Consider the following 19238-nt stretch of genomic DNA (forward strand, 5'->3'; position numbering starts at 1 on the left):
CCTAATTACACACCAATTTGCCTAGGCCTACAGAGGCAACATTTGAAGAGTATTTGTGTAGATGATCAGTAAATGTCATAAGGTAACAACACTTTTTCTGACTGGGGAGGAGGGGAGAAATTGGTGAGATTGGACTGTTGTTATCGATTATGTATAGCCTACATTTGGATGATGGAAAAAACATTTTATTGGCTTGGTCCCACCCTACACTCATGATTGCTTTCTAGTAAACACAACCTTAACAGTGTTTCCCCTAGGATATTTTTAAGCAGCGGTGGCAAAGTTCTACATATTTTGCCATGGGGCAGAGAGAATATTGTACAGTTTTAAAGCTAGTTTCCTACCATTCTGCACATTTTACCATGGGGCTGAGAGAAAAATAGCAGTTTTAAAGCTAATTTCCTACAATTCTACACATTTTGCCATGGCCTATGCTGTGTTCTTATGCTATCAGAGTGACTCAACCATTATTTTAGATTCTACCTAACTGTTTAGTTTTTATTTTGGTGATTGTTAGTTCTCAAAGATCTTATTTAAAAAATAGATATAACTCCATTATCTTTTATATCTGGCTTTAGTCGTTTAAGTTCACACTGAAAAAGTTTTACGATACTGAAAATTATTTAAAAATATATATAGGGTAAACATTGCTTTATTCCAGTTGGAATATACTGACACTGGTTCAATGTAAACAGTCAATAATTGTCTTGTACAGTAAGCTACACCGAATCAAAACCATGGAAGTCACTAGCCTGAAATGGAAAACTGCAAATGAAGTTGGTCCAGTGTTTTAGCCAGGGTGAGCTAGGTTATGTATTCTTGCCAGATGGGTTGTTTGTCCAGTATCCGTATTGATTTTCTGACATGTGCCAGTTCCATCAAGATTTTCTCAATTTCAGATACCAGGTCCAGAAAGTCTTATAAAATCTTTTAGCCTAAGTTTAGGCAATTTCAAAGCAAGTACCTAGCCTAATTCTATCGATATACATAGCCTATATACAAAGGCCTACCTACTTCAAAATGTGTGTATGCTTAGCCCTAGCCTAGGCCTATATGATTAAATAAATGATTAGCCAGATAGAATGTAAATAAACCACATTATTACAGCGGTCTAGATGTACAGTGCCTTCGGAAAGTATTCAGATCCCTTGACTCTTTCCACATTGTGTTACGTTACAGCCTTATTCTAAAATGGATTAAATAAATACAAATCCTCAGCAATCTACACACAATACCCCATAATGACAAAGTGAAAACAGGATTTTAGAAACTTTTGCAAAAATAATAAAGATAAAAAACGGATACCTTTTTACATAAGTATTCAGACCCTTTGCAATTGAGCTCAGGTGCATCCTGTTTCCATTGATCATCCTTGAGATGTTTCTACAACTTGATTGGAGTCAACCTGTGGTAAATTCAATTAATTGGACATGATTTGGAAAGGCACACACCTGTCTATATATAAGGTCTCACAGTTGAGTCATAGTTCAGTTTTTAATTTTTAATAAATTTGCTAGCATTTCTAAAATCCTGTTTTTGCTTTGTCATTATGGTGTATAGATTGATGAGGGAAAAAAACGATTTAATAAATTTTAGAATAAGGCTGTAACCTAACAAAATGTGTAAAAAGTCAAGGGGTCTGAATACTTTCCGAAGGCACTGTAGATGGGCATCAGATGTTAGTGTGATAGAATATGATAACATGGCTGTGTGGGCACTCAATCCTACCTTTTTACCAGTGCTTCACATAATCACACTGTTGAAATTTAGCCAAGTCAATCAAATGTTCACAATAAATATTATAGATATAGCATTTTTCTTCTGATATCTGTTGTTATACAGTGGGGGAAAAAAGTATTTAGTCAGCCACCAATTGTGCAAGTTCTCCCACTTAAAAATATGAGAGAGGCCTGTAATCTTCATCATAGGTACACGTCAACTATGACAGACAAATTGAGAAAAAAAAATCCAGAAAATCACATTGTAGGATTTTTAATGAATTTATTTGCAAATTATGGTGGAAAATAAGTATTTGGTCACCTACAAACAAGCAAGATTTCTGACTCTCACAGACCTGTAACTTCTTCTTTAAGAGGCTCCTCTGTCCTCCACTCGTTACCTGTATTAATGGCACCTGTTTGAACTTGATATCAGTATAAGACACCTGTCCACAACCTCAAAAAGTCACACTCCAAACTCCACTATGGCCAAGACCAAAGAGCTGTCAAAGGACACCAGAAACAAAATTGTAGACCTGCACCAGGCTGGGAAGACTGAATCTGCAATAGCTTGGTTTGAAGAAGAAATCAACTGTGGGAGCAATTATTAGGAAATGGAAGACATACAAGACCACTGATAATCTCCCTCGATCTGGGGCTCCACGCAAGATCTCACCCCTTGGGGTCAGAATGATCACAAGAACGGTGAGCAAAAATCCCAGAACCACACGGGGGGACCTAGTGAATGACCTGCAGAGAGCTGGGACCAAAGTAACAAAGCCTACCATCAGTAACACACTACGCCGCCAGGGACTCAAATCCTGCAGTGCCAGACGTGTCCCCTTGCTTAAGCCAGTACATGTCCAAGCCCGTCTGAAGTTTGCTAGAGTGCATTTGGATGATCCAGAAGAGGATTGGGAGAATGTCATATGGTCAGATGAAACCAAAATATAACTTTTTGGTAAAAACTCAACTCGTCGTGTTTGGAGGACAAAGAATGCTGAGTTGCATCCAAAGAACACCATACCTACTGTGAAGCATGGGGGTGGAAACATCATGCTTTGGGGCTGTTTTTCTGCAAAGGGACCAGGACAACTGATCCGTGTAAAGGAAAGAATGAATGGGGCCATGTATCGTGAGATTTTGAGTGAAAACCTCCTTCCATCAGCAAGGGCATTGAAGATGAAACGTGGCTGGGTCTTTCAGCATGACAATGATCCCAAACACACCACCCGGGCAACGAAGGAGTGGCTTCGTAAGAAGCATTTCAAGGTCCTGGAGTGGCCTAGCCAGTCTCCAGATCTCAACCCCATAGAAAATCTTTGGAGGGAGTTGAAAGTCCGTGTTGCCCAGCGACAGCCCCAAAACATCACTGCTCTAGAGGAGATCTGCATGGAGGAATGGGCCAAAATACCAGCAACCGTGTGTGAAAACCTTGTGAAGACTTCCAGAAAACGTTTGACCTGTGTCATTGCCAACAAAGGGTATATAACAAAGTATTGAGAAACATTTGTTATTGACCAAATACTTATTTTCCACCATAATTTGCAAATAAAATCATTAAAAATCCTACAATGTGATTTTCTGGATTTTTTTTTCTTATTTTGTCGGTCATAGTTGACGTGTACCTATGATGAAAATTACAGGCCTCTCTCATCTTTTTAAGTGGGAGAACTTGCACAATTGGTGGCTGACTAAATACTTTTTTTTCCCACTGTAGACGGGCAATGAATCTGAAAATTGTAATTTAGGCTTGGGTAACTGTTAATATTCGCTATTGATAAATCTGTGTCAACTTGCATTCAGCCAATGCACCTTGCCTCATATATAATGCTTAGAATTGTGGGAAAGGCCCACTCTCTTTGCGAAATTAGTGATTTCATTAGTAATGTTATGATTCATCCACCTATACAGGGTTGGAGACTTGTCTCGTGCACTGTTATCAGAAAATGCCCTTTTAATGTAGCCAATTTGTGCTACAAATTCTTATTATACTTTTCTTATGCACCTAGAGAGTATTACCTTGGAGGTATGCTATTTCTGTCTCTGTGTCCGAGCGCCTGTGTGTACGCGTGTGTACGCGTGTGTCTGTGTGTGTGTTGGTGATGTCAGCTTCACTGATAGGCCCTCAGCGATCTGTGACAGAGGCCAGTCCATCTTATGAGAAACAGAGCTGCTTATCCTCACTGTCTTAGCCCTCAGACACAGATTGAAAGGGATGGCTCCTAACAGGTGGCTTGCCTAGGGCTCAGTCCACCCCACCTCCCCTCGGGAAGGCAGGAGAGTGAGGAAACCCCGCCTGGCTACCACCTCTGCTGCAACCTCTGTCTCCCTGCACATGCCACCGGGTGATTCTCATGAAACTGGCACTACACCAGTTTTGGTTTTTAAGAAACACATAATTCCTCCTGTATCACTAAGATAAGGATCTGTAGTTATCTGTGTAATAATTATTGTCATGTTTATTGATAAGTTATTATGCATTTTACCACAATTTCCACAACTATCAACGGGAAAATGATCATTACCGCAAAAGTCTAAAAAAGTAATAAACAAATCAAATTATAATATTTGTTTAACATTGCCCACCTAATGAAAAGGCCTGAGTTAAACAACACTAAAAACAAATATATGAATCTTACAGAATCTTGTTTTTTGTCATAATGACTTGTGTATTGCCTAAATGTTATTTTTATGTACACATATTTGGGTAAAGAACAAAAGACACACTTTCAGATTAAGCCAAAATTACTAAAGTATACATTTTATTTTTCCTAATATTTCCTAAATATTGGTGCATTACGGTAATGATAGGCAGGTTTCGGAAATGAGAATGTATGTTTCGGTAGTTTGCCATTGAAAAACTGTACTGAGTTCTATTAGAGATTCAGTAACCCAATACATCATCAAACTGTGTTATTTGTTAATCACAAATGACTTGCATAATACAAAAATCACTGATTTTAATGCAATTGACTAAAATACCTTATGTTAGCATAAGTATAAGTACTGTAATTACTTGCATGTACTTTCAAAAGTGGACTTGAGCATAAAGTGACTTTTTTTGAAAAAGTAATTTCTCCAAGGTCTTTACAAATAATTTTGGTATATTAGGATGTGGTTATTTGTATTTCTAAGGTATTTAAGATGTATTTCTACATTGAATTGTATCCTATGGGCAAATTGCATAATATGATATGCCTATAAAGTATCTAAATATGTGGGATATGGACCAAAGACAGGTACACATGTCAAAATGAAGGATATCCTCCTTTAAGTGGCAGGGTTGCTCTTTGCTGAAACACAAACTCCAGATTGTGGCTTTAAGTACATTTTAAATGGGCTTTATACACCCATATTTCCTGACAACCCCTACTTAATCAAATAACAGATGTTTCACAAAACAATCTATACAATAGGTGTAAGCAGTGGTCCTAGTAAATCATTAAAGTTACCAGCACAGCACACCCATTTACTATACATTAGAATTAGCTTATTATCCTTACCGAAATTAAGGTTCTCATTACCGAAATAGACCCAAAAAATTATGCGGTAATGAAAAATGTGTGTTTCGGTAATGAAAGACCCTTGGCTGCAAGTAATAGCAGACAGCCATTATGAGTCAGCAAACAATTGACCACATCAATAAAGCCTATTCATGCTTCCATGTTGGTAAGGTAATGGTTCTCTAAGATTTCCCAATATGAGCTTTTTTGTCATTTCGGTAATGAGAAGATCAAGTGTCGTAAAGGGGGTGTTTGAGAATACGATCCTCATTCTGAAGGCATATAAGTGAAGAAATGAAATGAACTTGTGCTCATCTAAGGACTACTCCTCTAGATGATGCATCATGGTTGAATAAAAATATTTGGGGAAAAAATATTGGAGTTTTTACAGCAACTTGAAAAAGAGTTACGGTAATGAGAAACATGGCCACAGATGCTGTGTTCTTACGTAATAAATATGATAGTTTAATGTAAACTTCAAGTAGTATACAATTTTTATGATTTATGGACAAACTACAGCAACATATTTTGTTTTATTCAAATAAGTTAGGTTTTTCAAAAGTACAATTTTATAAAATGACCCGAGAATTTAAATCCGGACGCATTTCGGTAATGAGAATTTTGGGGTGAAAATGTACAAAATTCGAGGGAAATTTTGAAAAAAATATGTATAAGACTGTGCCATAAACTAGGCATCTTAGTCTTCAGAATGATAGTTGATTGTTGCAGATGTATCATGGTTTTCTAACAAGATTTGCTACTGCCATGGATTTGTTACTGCCATGGTTTTGGCTTGCTTGCGCTCTTGCTCGCCCACTCTGCCATAGGCCTTACAGTAATTATGGGTGGATACAATTTGGTGTCTGAGAATCCTTTTGAATAACCTGGTTGTCCTTTATGGCAGCCCTACTCCTTTTTCATGTTGATTTATTGATTAGGTCCTAAGCATGGCCTACCCAGAAGTCTGCTGCACACCTTTGTGGGAAGATCCGTTTAGCATGCCACAAATGTAACCAAATGATTGTGAATATCGATTCCCAGTTTTTCTCCTTCAGTCCAATGTCAGCCAACTAGCCACTGTATCCTACTGGGTTGAGCTAAGCTCCCACTGTGGAACAGTGTTCTTCTAAAGCCAGGATAAGGGCTTGTCGTGTAGGTAGTCACCCCCAGAATCACCCATGCTGGGAGTGTACTTGGCACAGTCAGTCCTAGTCCAATTTAATTCTGATGAGATATCAGTATGCTCTGGCAGGCTGGTGAAATCCCTGCCTGATCAAGATGCGCAAGCATAGAGGGAGATTGGTAGGCAAATTTCTCCTTTCCCTAATCTCCATAGATCTCTCCATCCAAAGGGTGCATCTAAGTCATTTCAATTATCCCAACCTTTTCTGTTACGGAGACCAACAAATCAGTGTCCACCATGTCGGAGTCGCAGTCAATTTTATCAGTGAATATAACAGATTAAAGGCCTATTATTATTATTATTATTATTATTATTATTATTATTATTATTATTATTATTATTATTATAAACTATTTGCATTGTGAAAAGTACTGTACAATTGCTTATAATACCATTAGCCTAATACTCCCAAGTCCCAACTGTGAGGCCTATTCTTTTTCAAATATTTTATTTTCGAACCACCTGCAGTTGAAAATGACTGGCCTAGACTATCTCTTTCTCCTAGTTTATTTTCCTGTATCAAGGGTGATCTGAAAGAACTGCTAGGATTTCTGACTTATTGCTTTCACCTCAGAGCAAAAGGAGAAGAGGAGCCGAGGACAGGAAGCTACTTTAGACTATCGATACTCACCCTGAGGCTCCCCTTTAGCACTGTGTCAGATGACTGGCCAGAGATATTAATCTAGTGAAAGCAGGCTAAACTGTGATTTGGGGGCTGGAAAAGAGAGAATATGAGCAGCCCCCCCCCCCATATGTTTTCACACTTAAGCAGATACCTTTAATACACAAATTACATAGTAATCTCTGTAAACATACAAATATAATCTCAAACATAGTATCGTAATTTTGTTTGGCCTATTGCTGCTGGATTAAGATGGATTTAGGCCTATACTAAACCACGTATCTGAATACTTATCATGGGATTAAGACTGAATTAGGCAACAACAAAAAATGCATTTGATCTACATTATCGGTTGTATCACCCAGGGTGAATAAATGTTGTTTGTAAGCGTAAAGCTTCCTAGGTAGTGTTGTATGCGTGGGTAGATAATAGTTGCAGGTTCTCTATGTTATTGGAAGCTGTGAGTGTGAAATAGTCTTTCCAGTGAGAAGTGACAATTGAAGGGAGAGCTGTCAAAAGTTCAGAACTTCTGTAGATTAGGCTAGATGCTTGGTTTTAACAAGGGAATATGTCAAATTTGAGTGTGTTTCACTTTCCAATCCATTTGTGACAGGCCTACGTTTTTATTGGATTAGTCTCTGCTTTTTTCTTGCCCTCACACAAATGCACAAACAAAATTCTGTAGGCCGTTACGTAAAGGCTGCAAGCCCACAGCAGGCAGCCCAGGCAGGCAGATCAAGAGGATGCAGAGAGACAGGCTGCTCCACATCTACAGGCGGCTGGACTGCCTGCCTCTATCTATGCAGTCGCTCCCCCTCGATTCCCCTGTGTATTGTAGACACAGACCACCGAAGCAGCATCCAGGAATGCCACCACCAACATGATCAACGGAAATCAACCAAAGCCAAACATTTGTTGGCCGAGGGACAACGGTAGGGAAACTGGTTCGAAACCATTGCGGAATAGCATTGTAAATTAATTGACCGTGATTAACTCAGCGGTTTAAAAAGGTGACCGTGCTTTAGCCTCTTTTTGTTATGCCTGTGTAGACAGTCAGTGTTTCAACAACCGGTCAACTGAGTCATTCCTCCTAGTGGTTAAGAGCATTGGGCCAGTAACCGAAAGGTCGCTGGTTTGAATCTCCAAGCCGGCAAGGTGGAAAAATCTGCCGTTCTGCCCTTGAGCAAGGCAGTTAACCCTCAACAACAACTGCTCATCGGGTGCCGATGATGTCGATTAAGGCAGCCCCACGCACCTCTCTGATTCAGATGGATTGAGTTAAACGTGGAAAACACATTTCAGTTGAATGCATTCAGTTGTGCAACTGACTAGGTATCCCCTTTCCCTCCCCAGGCGCCAATGATGTGGACGTCGACTAAGGCAGTCCCACGTACCTCTCTGATTCAGAGGGGTTGAGTTAAATGCGGAAGACACATTTTGGTTGAATGCATTCAGTTGTGCAACTGACTACACTACATGACCAAAAGTATGTGGACGTGCTCGTCGAACATCTCTTTCCAAAATCATGGCCATTAATATAGACTTGATCCCCCCTTTGCTGCTATAACAGCCTCCACTCTTCTGGATAGCCTTTCCACTAAATGTTGGAACATTGCTGCGGGGACTTGCTTCCATTCAGCCACAAGAGCATTAGTGAGGTCGGGCACTGATGTTGGGCGATTAGGCCTGTCTCGCGGTCGCCAGTAGAGTTCTTCTACACCGATCTCAACAAACCATTTCTGTATGGACCTCGCTTTGTGCATGGGGGCATTGTCGTGCTGAAACAAGAAAGGGCCTTCCACAAACTGTTGCCACAAAGTTGGAAGCACAGAATCATCCAGAATGTCATTGTATGCTGTAGCTTTAAGATGTCCCTTCACTGGAACTAAGGGGCCTAGCCCGAACCATGAAAAACAGCCCCAGACCATTATTCCTCTTTCACCAAACTTTACAGTTGGCACTATGCATTGGGACAGGTAGCGTTCTCCTGGCATCCACCAAACCCCGATTCATCCGTCGGACTGCCAGATGGTGAAGCGTGATTCATCACTCCAGAAAACGCATTTCCACTGCTCCAGAGTCCGATGGTGGTGAGCTTTACACCACTCCAGCCGACGCTTGGCATTGCGCATGGTGATCTTAGGCTTGTGTGCGCCTGCTCGGCCATGGAAACCCATTTCATGAAGCTCCTGACTAACAGTTATTGTGCTGACATTGCTTCCTGAGGCAGTTTGGAAGTTGGTAGTGAGTGTTGCAACCGAGGACAGACGTTTATTATTCGCTACGCGCTTCAGCACTCGGTGGTCCCCTACTGTGAGCTTGTGTGGCGTACCACTTCGTGGCTGAGCCGTTGTTGCTCCTAGATATTGCCTCTTCACAATAACATCACTTGTAGTTGACTGGGGCAGCTCTAGCAGGGCAGAAATTTGATGAACTGACTTGTTGGAAAGGTGGCATCCTATGACGGTGCTCTTCAGTAAGGCCATTCTACTGCCAATGTTTGTCTACAGAGATTGCATGGCTGTGTGCTCGATTTTATATACCTGTCAGCAACTTGTGTGGCTGAAATAGCCGAATCCACTAATTTGAAGGGGTGTCCACATACTTTTGTATATATAGTGTAGATATCACCTTTCCCTATGCAAGACGGGGCTAAAGTAGGCCATGTATATGCGGTCTGACCGGCTGGCTGTCTGACTGGTGGGCTGTCTGATTGGCATACCTCTCTTATTTGTGAAGGTTCCTGCCTTTCTGCCGACTCAGTCGTTATTTCATAGTTTTGATGTCTTCACTATTATTTCACTTATAATTCACTGTATCACAATTCCAGTGGGTCAGAAGTTTACATACACTAAGTTGACTGTGCCTTTAAACAGCTTGGAAAATTCCAGAAAATGATGTCATGGCTTTAGAAGCTTCTGATATGCTAATTTACATAATTTGAGTCAATTGGAGGTGTACCTGTGGATGTATTTCAAGGCCTACCTTCAAACTCAGTGCCTCTTTGCTTGACATCATGGGAAAATCAAAAGAAATCAGCCAAGACCTCCAAATCTTTTTTGGACCTCCACAAGTCTGGTTCACCTTTGGGAGCAATTTTCAAATGCCTGAAGGTACCACGTTCATCTGTACAAACAATAGTACTGTCACGATCGTCGATAGATGAAGCGGACCAAGGCGCAGCATGATAAACGTACATATTTTATTGAAGTACACCACACGAACAAAACAACAAACTAAACGTGAAGTCCTAGGTTAACACAAACCATTCGGAACAAGATCCCACAATGACGAGTGAAAACAGGCTGCCTAAGTATGGTACCCAATCAGAGACAACGAGCTACAGCTGCCTCTGATTGGGAACCACCCTGGCCAACATAGATCTAACCGATCTAGAACGAAAACCATAACAAACAAAACATAGAAAATCCACACCCTGGCTCAACAATTAAGAGTCCCAAGAGCCAGGGCGTGACAGTACCCCCCCCCCCCCCCCAAAGGCGCGAACTGCGACCGCGCCAACCAAACACAAGAGGGTAGGGGCCGGGTGGGCATTCCGCCTCGGAGGCGGATCCGGCTCCGGGCGTGACCACCACACTCTCTCTACCCCCCCGTTGCGCCCCTGGTCTGGTCCCGCTGGCCGGAGCTGGACTGAACACCGGTGGAGCGGATTGCTCTGGCTCCGGCGTGGAGCAGCTGACCGGTGCCGGACCAGGCACCGGTGGAACAGGCACGGACCGTGCCGGACTGACGACGCGCACCACTGGCTTGGTGCGGGGAGCAGGAACGGGCCGGACCAGGCTGACGACGCGCACCACTGGCTTGGTGCGGGGAGCAGGAACGGGCCGGACCTGGCAGACGACGCGCACCATTGGCTTGGTGCGGGGAGCAGGAACAGGCCGGACCGGGCTGGCGACGCGCACCACTGGCTTGGTGCGGGGAGCAGGAATGGGCCGGACCGGGCTGACGATGCGCACCACTGGCTTGGTGCGGGGAGCAGGAACGGGCCGGACCGGGCTGACGACGCGCACCATTGGCTTGGTGCGGGGAGCAGGAACAGGCCGGACCAGGCTGGCGACGTGCACCACAGGCTTAGTGCGGGGAGCAGGGACGGGCCTGACCGTACTGGGAACACACACCACTGGCCTTGTGCGGGAATCAGGAACGGGCCGGACCGGACTGGTGACACACACCACTTGCTTGGTGCGAGGAGCGGGACTGGGTTTCCTCATAAACCTCCGCTCCCTCTGCTGCCTAACCAGTTCCTCTCGCCGTGCCTCCACACTCTCGTGACCAATAGCCCCCGTAACCTGGCGGCCTCCTCTGCTAACTGGCTGAACCGCTCTATCGCGGCCTCCTGCTGCCTCGTCGTCCACGGCGTGAGCCCCCCCCCCTAAAAATGTTTTGGGCTTGTCTCTCCCCCGTGAACATGGCCTCCATGCCTCTCGCCAGACTCTCTTTCCTCTCCTCCCAAGTCCATCCTCTCTCCTCTTCACGCTGCTTGATCCAGTCGTGGTGGGATCTTCTGTCACGATCGTCGATAGATGAAGCGTACCAAGGCGCAGCGTGATAAACGTACATATTTTATTGAAGTACACCACACGAACAAAACAACAAACGATACGTGAAGTCCTAGGTTAACACAAACCATTCGGAACAAGATCCCACAATGACTAGTGAAAACAGGCTGCCTAAGTATGGTTCCCAATCAGAGACAACGAGCTACAGCTGCCTCTGATTGGGAACCACCCTGGCCAACATAGATCTAACCGATCTAGAACGAAAACCATAGCAAACAAAACATAGAAAATCCACACCCTGGCTCAACAATTAAGAGTCCCCAGAGCCAGGGCGTGACAAGTACGCAAGTATAAACACCATGGGACCACGCAGCCGTCATACCGCTGAGGAAGGAGACGCGTTCTGTCTCCTAGAGATGAACGTACTTTGGTGCGAAAAGTGCAAATCAATCCCAGAACAACAGCAAAGGACCTTGTGAAGATGCTGGAGGAAACAGGTACAAAAGTATCTATATCCACAGTAAAACGAGTCCTATATCGACATAACCTGAAAGGCCGCTCAGCAAGGAAGAAGCCACTGCTCCAAAACCGTCATAAAAAAGCCAGACTACGGTTTGCAACTGCACATGGGGACAAAGATCGTATTTTTGGACAAAAAAATAGAACTGTTTGGCCATAATGACCATCGTTATGTTTGGAGGAAAAAGGGGGGTCTTGCAAGCCGAAGAGCACCATCCCAACCGTGAGGCACGGGGGTGGCAGCATCATGCTGTGGGGGTGCTTTGCTGCAGAAGGGAGTGGTGCACTTCACAAAATAGATGGCATCATGTGGAAGGAAAAGTATGTGGATATATTGAAGCAACATCTCAAGACATCAGTCAGGAAGTTAAAGCTTGGTCGCAAATGGGTCTTTCAAATGGACAATGACCCCAAGCATACTTCCAAAGCTGTGGCAAAATGGCTTAAGGACAACAAAGTCAAGGTATTGGAGTCGCCATCACAAAGCCCTGACCTCAATCCTATAGAAAATGTGTGGGCAGAACTGAAAAAGTGTGTGCGAGCAAGGAGGTCTACAAACTAGACTCAGTTACACCAGCTCTGTCAGGAGGAATGGGCCAAAATTCACCCAACTTATTGTGGGAAGCTTGTGGAAGGCTACCCGAAACGTTTGACCCAAGTTAAACAATTTAAAGGCAATGCTACCAAATACTAACTGAGTGTATGTCAACTTCTGACCCACTGGGAATGTGATGAAAGAAATAAAAGCTGAAATAAATCATTCTCTTTACTATTATTCTGACATTTCACATTCTTAAAATAAAGTGGTGATCCTAACTGACCTAAAACAGGGAATTTTTACTAGGATTAAATGTCAGGAATTGTGAAAAACTGAGTTTAAATGTATTTGGCTAAGGTGTATGTAAACTTCCGACTTCAACTATATATATATATATATATGTATATGTAGCCACTAAAATATATGTAAACAGACCATAAATGTTAAAATGTTTGTTTTCTTGGAAAGATATTATATGATACAATATCATGTGTCCTCTGTAGCTCAATTGGTAGAGCATGGCGCTTGTAACGCCAGGGTAGTGGGTTCGATCCCCGGGACCCCCATACGTAAAAATGTATGCACACATGACTGTAAGTCGTTTTGGATAAAAGCGTCTGCTAAATGGCATATTATATTATTATTTTATTATATCAGTACTTGTTGCATTTACAACTCGTCTAAGTCCTATCATCAACTGATTTCAGCCAGTGTATGGCTGTGGATTGACTGCATTGTTTGAATGGAATGTTGGCATATTGGCAGTTAATTAGAAAAAAAATATGGAGTCATTCCTCTAAAACTGTCTGGCTGGCTAGCTAGCTAACAAACATACAGTTTGTGTAGATGAGGGATATACATTTTTAAATATAGTATACATCTAATCAAATTTTTCATTGTCCTATCATGATGGAAAGATCCCTAACCCTATAACCTGGACACCCACCTGAGCGACCCATACACCAAAGAGAAGTTCCCATCTCTTTTATGGACCTGCTGTGAATATGCAGCCTAAACAGAGAAATAAATGCGGTCAGAGACCTACTTGAGTAGCACCGCCCCCTCAAGATTCTGAGCCTGCCTGGCAGGGTTGGTCCTACAAAGCCAGAGCCCCCTGATGGGAGAGCATAATATACAAGGAAATTCTCAAAGCTGCTAATGAGAACCTTGACGACCTTTTACCTAGCCGGTGGGGATTCCGGTGGGGTACGCCCACCCAGGTAGTGGCAGTGCTGGCAACACTGGCTGCAGTAACCCATGGGGAGGGGGTCACACTCGGACAATCAGAGTGGGGGTTTATCATTGTGGCCAAGGTGGCACAAAATAATCAAAGGTCTGACCGCATGGAGATGCTTGGGAAAATGGTTACAACAGGGGATCAGAGTGTTTGTGTCTCAGATGAAGAGGGTGGATCTGATCTCCATCACCTAGGACTTGACATAGATTAAGTAGATTAATCAAATCTCACATTGTTATCAATTTCTGCTCAATCTGCATGCTTTCTCAATCAGCTTTAACTGTATGTGCACTCGTAAATCAAGTTATTTCTCGAGTTGGGCTCTGGGATATAACAGCCGTTGAGTATCTGATTTTATGGTGGATTGTGGAGGAGGGGGGTTGAGTGTGTTGGAGTATGTGAGTATGTGCGTGTGTGCTTGTCTGGCATCTGTTGTGGGGGGGTGGGGATGTTGGGGGGGGGGGGGGGGGGGTATGGGATGGACCACGGGAATTATTTGCTAGGATAATAATTGCTTGTCAATGAATTAAATGTAATACAATGGCAATCCGGGTTATATGTTAGAATCCTACGCGTGAACTGCCGACATTATTACGCATATTAATTGATAATGATGGAAAATAGGATATGCATAATTTTAAAAAAATAGTTATATAGATATATATATAGAGGTGAAAGCATTGGAAATGCTTTTGGCGGTTAATCTGCTTCTATTTTGTGGATGGCACTGTGTGCTGTTTTCGATGGATGGGTCCTGGCCTCTCGGGGCCTTAGGGATCCGGAGGGACGTGGGTGGGATGCTGATCACTGGGATGCCGGCTCAATTTGGGATGGGGAGGGGCTTTAGCGGGGGAATTAGTGGAGAACAATTGAAGGGTTACTCCGTAGCAATGCAAATATCACGGTACAGCTATATGGACACTCAATCATTACGATATTTTTTATTGGTAAATTTACAAACATATATAATGATAAATAGACTTGAAACTTGTATCTCATTATGGTGGATGGTGAAATAAGTATAGCCAGTTATAATTGTAATGGCTTAGCTGATAATAACAAAAGAAGAACAATATTTACATGGCTCGAAGAGAAGGAATATAATATCTATTGTATACAGGAAACTCATTCAACAATTCGAGATGAAGTAGCGTGGAAAAAAGAATGGGGGGGGAATATACTTCTCCCATGGGCAAAGAAATTCAAAAGGGGTGATGATATTAATTAATAGTAATTTCGATCCGAATGTGCAAATTGTCCAAATAGATAGGTAGATGGATTATTTTAAATATGTTATTGGACCATAAACAGAAATGGCTCATTAACCTTTACGGACCAAATAATGATGATCCACAATTCTTTGACAATTTATATAATAAATTATCAAGCCTGCAAGCAACTCAAGACAATATTATTATGGTGGGGGATTATAATACTGTTTTAAATAGCTCAATGGACCGTAAAGGAAATCACACCACAAACAATCACCCACATGCTCTTAAGGAAATTGTGAATGTCATGGATACATTAGAACTAGTAGATATATGGAGGCTTAAATATACTGATCTAGTGAGATATACATGGCGGAGACTGAATAAAGCTAGTCGTCTTTCTTATCTCATTCTCGTTGGCACCAAAAGTAAAAAAAAGTGTTGATAGGGGACAGAATGCGGTCGGACCATCATATAATAGGCATATACATTTCTCTTACTGAATTTCCACGTGGGCGAGGATATTGGAAATGTAATCAAAGCCTATTGGATGATAATTTATTTATAATTAGAACAAAGGAATTTATAACTGACTTTTTCCAACATAACATAGGTACAGCGAATCCCCTTATTGTATGGGACACCTTTAAATGTGCCTTTAGAGGCCATGCATTTCAGTACTCATCTCGAAAACAAAAGCAATTTAGGTCAAAAGAGTTTATACTAAGAAAGGAAATAGAAAGTCTAACAGAACAGATATATGGCAATAAAAACTGTAACATAGAGGCTCAGAATAAATTAGAGGAAAAACAAAAAGAAATGGAGAAATTTATTCAAGAAAGATCAAGTGTAATATATTATAAAAATTAAGCAAACTGGATGGAATATGGGGGAAAATGCACACAATTATTTTTTAATCTTCAACATAGGAATGCTACCAAAAAAACCTTAATGAAACTGGTTACAATTGACGGAGTCACCCATAATTCACCAAATTATATTTTGAAGGAAGAAACAAAGTACTTTAAGCATATGTTTTCTTTTCAGTCGCCTCCATCTCCTCTAACTGAAGCTAATTGTAGAGATTTTTTTCTATTGATAATGTCAAATTAACAGCCACACAGAAAGACTCATGTGAAGGTGAAATTACAGAGGAGGAACTTCTGGATGCAATTAAAGACTTTAAGTCCGGGAAAACTCCATATACCAAACCTTTTTTGATATACTAAGAGGACCGTTATTAGCATGTTTTAACCACACCTATGTAAATGGTAGATTATCTGACACTCAAGAAGAAGGTCTGATCTCATTATTACTGAAACAGGATACAAGTGGAAAATATAAAGATCCAGTCCATTTACAAAATTGGAGGCCCCTTACACTTCAGTGTTGTGATGCAAAAATCCTAGCAAAATGTATAGCGCATAGAATTAAAAAGGTATTGTCGGATATTATTCATTCTAATCAGACAGGTTTTTTACATGGAAGATACATTGGAGATAATATAAGGCAAGTATTGGAAACAATAGAACACTATGGAAAATATGGGAAACCAGGCCTGCTATTCATAGCAGACTTCGAAAAGGCATTTGATAAAGTTCGACTGGGGTTTATATATAAATGCCTGGAGCATTTCAATTTTGGAGAATCTCTTATAAAATGGGTCAAAATCATGTATAGTAACCCTAGGTGTAAAATAGTAAATAATGGCTATTTCTCAGAAAGTTTTAAACTGTCAAGAGGAGTGAAACAAGGTTGTCCACTATCGGCATATCTATTTATTGTGGCCATCGAGATGTTAGCTATTAAAATCAGATCCAATAATAATATCAGAGGATTAGAAATACAGGGTTTAAAAACAAAGGTGTCATTGTACGCTGATGATTCATGTTTTCTTTTAAATCCACAACTAGAATCCCTCCCCAGCCTCATAGAGGATCTAGATACATTTTCTAATCTCTCTGGATTACAACCAAATTATGACAAATGTACTATATTACGTATTGGATCACTAAAAAATACAATTTTTACATTACCATGTAGTTTACCAATAAAATGGTCTGATGGTGATGTGGATATACTCGGAATACATATCCCAAAGGAAATAAATGATCTCACTTCAATAAATTTTTATAGAAAGTTAGCAAAAATAGATAAGATCTTACTACCATGGAAAGGAAAATACCTGTCAATTTGTGGAAAAATCACCCTGATTAACTCTTTAGTATTATCCCAGTTTACCTATTTGCTTATGGTCTTGCGAACAGTTTTTTAAATTATATGAGAAAAAAATATTCAATTTTATTTGGAACGGCAAGCCAGACAAAATTAAAAGGGCATATTTATATAATGAATATGAATTCGGAGGACAGAAATTATTAAATATTAAAGCATTAGACCTATCACTAAAAGCTTCAGTCATACAAAAGTTATACTTAAATCCGAACTGGTTCTCAAGCAAATTAGTAAGATCGTCTCACCCAATGTTCAAGAAAGGCCTTTTTCCCTATATTCAGATTACAACCTCTCACTTTCAGTTATTTGAAAAGGAAATAATCTCCCAAATATCACTATTTCTAAAACAAGCCATAGAAAGTTGGTTGCAATTTCAATTTAATCCTCCAGAAACGACAGAACAAATAATGCAACAAATATTGTGGTTAAATTCAAATATACTAATTGACAAAAAACCTTTATTTTTTGACAGAATGTTTAAAAAAGGTATAATCTTCGTAAATGATATCATCGGTAGGACTGGTGGAGTTATGTCGCACATGCAGCTAACAAAAACATGGAAATATCTGCTCTACCCAAAATTACAACCAAATAATTGCAGCCTTACCGCAAAAGTGGAAGAGGAAAGTGGAAGGGGGAGAAAGTAAGGAACTTGTCTGTCGGCCTTGCATTAAAGAACATAATTGGTTAAGGAAAACTGTGATAAATAAAAAAGTATATCAGTTTCACTTAAGGACCAAAGGATTGACAGCCGTCCCATATAGATTGCAAAATAGTTGGGAAGAGATCTTTGACGTACCGATCCCATGGCATAGTGTTTATGAACTGACACGCAAAACGACACCGGATTCAAAAATTAGAATCTTTCAATTTAATTTATTATATAAAATTCTTGCTACCAATATAATGTTATTTATATGGGGGATATAATCTTCCCAGCTCTGCAGATTTTGCTGTGAAGAGACAGAATCATTAGATCATTTGTTTTGGTTCTGTCAATTTGTAGCTTGTTTTTGGACACAGGTCCAGGAATGGCTAAAGGATTGCAATATTTACCTGGAGCTAACCTTGCAGATAGCATTACTGGGTGATCTGAAAAGTCATAGTCAATCAATCAATAATATAATAATACTTTTAGCAAAAATGTTTATTTTTAATTCACAATCTGTAGAAGCAATGAGAATAGAAAGGTTCAGAACTTTTGTAAAACTTCACAGTACGGTTGAAATATATATGGCAAATAGAAATCCTATATGGATGGTGTTAAGAGATAGATGGGAGGTATTGAATAGAGTTGAAGGATGGGACTAATAACAAATAACAACAAATAATAACAAAGATAGCTAATAATGTAAGCATACTGTGTCCATAATAAGTATATAGGTTGTATGTTGGGAGCTTTTGGGAAAGAGCACAGTTAGAAAGATATGGCATATAGAAGCAAACCGGATGGACATCATGAAAATGATCGGAGAGGTTGAGAGTAGAAGAAGTTCAGGAGCAAAAAAAAAAAAAAAAAAATATATATATATATATATATAATAGAATTATTGTAAAATTAACTCTGTCCATAAGGTGCAGATAGTAAGTATAGACCGGAAGTAGAGGCCTGGGCATTGTTGTTCACTAATTTACTCCAAGTAGGGAAAGGATGGTGGGGTTGAAAAGTAATAAAGGGGAGTATATATATATATATAAAAAAACATGGGGGATTGGAAGTGATGCAGACAATTACATTGATAGAAGATACAATCTATCTGCAATATTAAGCTGATCCATTCCCCCGGGAAAAAATAAAAAATAAAAAAAATAAAACCTTCCAGTGGCTTGCGAAAGTATTCACCCCCCTTGGCATTTTTGCTATTTTGTTGCCTTACACCCTGGAATTAAAATTGATTTTTTGGGGGGTTTATATCATTTGATTTACACAACATGCCTACCACTTTGAA

The 19238-nt window shown here is 40.6% G+C and overlaps 1 protein-coding gene across 3 annotated transcripts in view; it reads left to right on the forward strand.

The window, feature by feature from the left end:
- The window catches only part of LOC311150298 (E3 ubiquitin-protein ligase MIB2-like), an 85001-nt gene that overhangs the window by 14212 nt on the left and 51551 nt on the right, over positions 1–19238 (forward strand). The window lies entirely within an intron of this gene.

The sequence above is a fragment of the Coregonus lavaretus genome (assembly GCF_964263955.1).
Source record: "Coregonus lavaretus genome assembly, chromosome: 22".
NCBI lineage: Eukaryota > Metazoa > Chordata > Actinopteri > Salmoniformes > Salmonidae > Coregonus > Coregonus lavaretus.